Here is a 3,366-nt window from a genome sequence, read left to right as displayed (position 1 = left end):
CGCAAGCCGCGACTCGACGGAACCAACATCACGTAGCGGGAGCATAACATATATGAATAATATAATGTAAACAAAACAATTAAAGTAAATACATAATTTACAAAACATATAATATATGAAATACGATATTATTAAAAGTGCGGAAACGTTTACAACAAAAGTGGTTATCGGAAATCTCGGGAAATTCTTCGTTTTTCTTTTAGAACTAAAAGTCGTATATCGACCCTTATACATACATATATATGTACATAAAAGCTCCCGACTTTACATATACACGCGAGATATTATTTAAGGAAGAGTCGATATTATTCAAAACATTATATATAGAGGTCTACTTCCCGAGCCAGAACCCATAGCCCGTAGGTCAAGAGATACGCGTTCCGTCTCAGTTTCCTTCTTGGTCGTCTACATTGCCGCCTTGCCCTTATCTACATTACCAAGGGACATAAAACTATGAGTCGAATGACTCAGCAAGCGGGAGTCTAGCTTATGAAAGAAAAGCAGCTAATGCAAAGCATATGACGTGCGAACAAGCAAACAAGAATGCAGGATGCAGCTATCACCTAAAAGTGACTAATGAGCGCGCATCCTAGAATACTAGCCGTCCCGCAAGGTTATACACTCCACACTGCTATAACCTCTGGTCCGACTAGAGACCAGTTTTCAACTTCGAGCAGCAGTCGTCAACTGATCTAAGTTTTAACACATGTCTGGGATCCACTAGTGGTACTTCCTTCATCATGACGTCAGCGCCACTTGTCTCTGGCATAGTGAGCTCGCGAACCGCGACCATCACCCACTACGCCCCGGTGTGCTCAAGGCAGCTTCCGGTGAGTCTTCCAGCAAGCAATGAGCTCGCGATGCGCGACCATCTCCCATTGCTTCGAGTACTCGGCGCACGGACCGACATGGCCCGCTAAGCACAAGTCAGGGACTTGTGAGTACCACCGACACGAGTTTAAAGTTTGGGTACACTGCAGCTAGCAGCGTACACGTTAAACTTATATACGGAAGAGCGTGACGGGATAAACCCCGAAAGAAATTATTGTTTCCCTTTGAAGCTCGTTTAGTGTTTTAAGTTGAAAGCTCGAAATGTGACTTTCGAACTCTCTACTCTCGATTGAATTTGAGAGTCTATCGCTCTTCCGTCCTCTCGATTCTAACCTACTTCCTAGAGTTAGAAGAGAAGTCTAACCACACACAAAGCAAGCAAGGCTGGTTCAAGTTAGCGTTTGAACCTAACGGGCGTACCCGAACTAAGTTTTCAAGCAAGAGTGGCCGAAGCCTTAACTTTCGAGTTTATTCATTTTAGGCTTTTACTTACTCTTGTTTACTAGCAAACAAATGCACAAACAAACAGGATTATACCCTTGGTAAGTAGTTGACTTATGTTTCCACACTTACCCGGAATTGTTCGATAGAACGCTTGACAAGTCCTGAAGACGTCTTGCTTCACACGTTCCTTGAGGCACCTGGCGCTTGTCGAAACGTCGGAAGAACTAGCATCCGGAGTTGAACATCCATTAGTTATTGGATTCGAGTTTACTTAAAGATAATAGGGTTCGTTGTCGGGATTAGAGTCGGTTCGGAATTCGAGAATTTAATTTATTATTCCCCGGTTTTTCGGAGGTTTATTCAAGACTCGCGTATCCCATATCGAGAGTGATACGAGATAACGTTCAACGAGTAATCACGAGTCTTAAATAAATCAAATAACCCGAAATTAAAAATAACCGAGAATTCCAAATGAACAATTAAATTAAATTCATAAACATTATTAAATAAATAATTCTAAATTATTTATTTAAATACTGAGAGTACATATATAAGAGTATTTAAACGCTGTAAGCGATTTAAAACTCACGAGTTAATCGAGCTTTACTTCGATAACTCTATCAACTTGAGATCTTCAGAGGCTAATCTCAACGCTCTCGACTCGTCTGGTTCCCGTCCGTCCGTCAATGTCTGTAAATCAAACCTGGAACCCAACGACGAGTTAACATCTTAAAACCAAATTCCGATATCACATAACTCAAAACCCGAACCCATAACTCAAACAAACGAACTCAACACAAATCCAATTAACCGGAACCGTCCTAACACAACAACGATCCCAACATATCAAACCGAGGCTCAGAGATATCATCCACAAAACAGACAAACCAAAATAGCCAAAACAAGCCACACGGCCAACTAGCACTCAAAGACAACATCATCACAACCACAACAAGCTTTCAAACCAACTAATCACACGGCCAAACAACATACTCAACCAAACAATTCAACATCTCAATATCATCATCATCACAGCCTCAAACACAGGTATAATCAAGCTCAGACAACATAACAAACCGAGCAATTGCACCGAAATCGAACCCGAAATCAAAAACCCCCAATTCAAACCCTAGTTCATCATTTTCGGATAAATTAGGAAAAATCCGAATCAAAACTTCAAATTCAGGTTACAAACAACATCAATCGAGTTCAATGAACGATAAAAATCAATCAATTTCACTGAATTCAATCCGGATCCAAAATCCCCAATTTTGAATCTAAGAACCCTAGCTCATGAGATTTTCATTCAAGGAAACGAAATTCTCACCTTAACCCGTGAGATTAGCTTCCTCGGAGGGTTCTCGCGTCCTTCCCGGTGTTTTTCCCTTGCTCCGGCGTCACGGCGGTCCTCGGCGGCGTCGTTCTTCTTCGACCCGGAGCGCGCGCGATGACTCAGCGATCGGTGACGCGCGAAGGAGAGGAAGAGAGAGGAAGGCGAGTGAGAGGTGGCGGTGGCGACGTCGGGGCTCGGCGGTGCTGTGCTTCCTCGGACCGGAGCGCGCGGTGGAGCTCGGTGCTGGGTGGTGGCGCGCGAAGGAGAGGAAGAAGAAGAGAAGAAGAAGAACGAGGGTGAGGGCGGTGATGATGGTTGTCGGCGATGAGCAGAGGAGCGGCCGAGAGTTTTTCCTTTTCTTCTTTTTTTTTTTCGCTTGTCCTGGTTTGCTCGTGTGTGGGTTTCGGCCGAGTGAAGCAAGGGAGAAGAAGAAGAAAATAGAGAAGAGAGAGAGAAGGGTGAGGTGGCAAGGATTTGAGGAGAAAGTGGCCATGTGGCACCCTCATTTATTGCCACGCGTGCATACGTGGACCAATCCCCTCCTGCCACAACTCTCTCAAATCAACCCCAGCTTCTCTTTTTCTTTCACTTTCGTCCTTCAAAATATTGCATATAAGTCCTTTCAAAATAAACTCTCACAATCCTGTCCTTAATTAATTAAAAATAATTTTGAAAAATAACCGAGAAAATTATTATTATTTCTCGTTATTTTGAATATATTTAAGGGATTTCGGAATTCATTCTTTACTCTTGAGATT

General features: G+C 42.9%; 1 long non-coding RNA gene across 2 annotated transcripts; it reads right to left on the bottom strand.

Annotated features, from left to right (window-relative positions):
- Positions 1-298: 298 nt before the first annotated feature.
- Positions 299-3,164, bottom strand: LOC149388580 (uncharacterized). Of its 2 annotated transcripts, XR_016300970.1 has the most exons (4): positions 2,603-3,164; positions 1,865-1,978; positions 1,405-1,499; positions 327-428 (listed from the first exon to the last, which is right to left on the bottom strand). It is a non-coding gene; the product is annotated as an uncharacterized LOC149388580 (long non-coding RNA). The 2 variants fall into 2 exon arrangements; XR_016300969.1 differs by lacking the exon at positions 1,405-1,499 and having other exon boundaries at positions 299-428; positions 2,603-3,157.
- Between the last annotated feature and the right edge of the window lie 202 nt (positions 3,165-3,366).

Source organism: Urtica dioica, chromosome 8 (assembly GCF_054948205.1).
Source record: "Urtica dioica subsp. dioica isolate 48M chromosome 8, U.dioica_male_clone48M_v1_H2, whole genome shotgun sequence".
NCBI classification, from domain to species: Eukaryota; Viridiplantae; Streptophyta; class Magnoliopsida; order Rosales; family Urticaceae; genus Urtica; species Urtica dioica.
The sequence above is the reverse complement of the archived record's forward strand: the minus strand, read 5'-3'. Positions and strand labels throughout refer to the sequence as shown.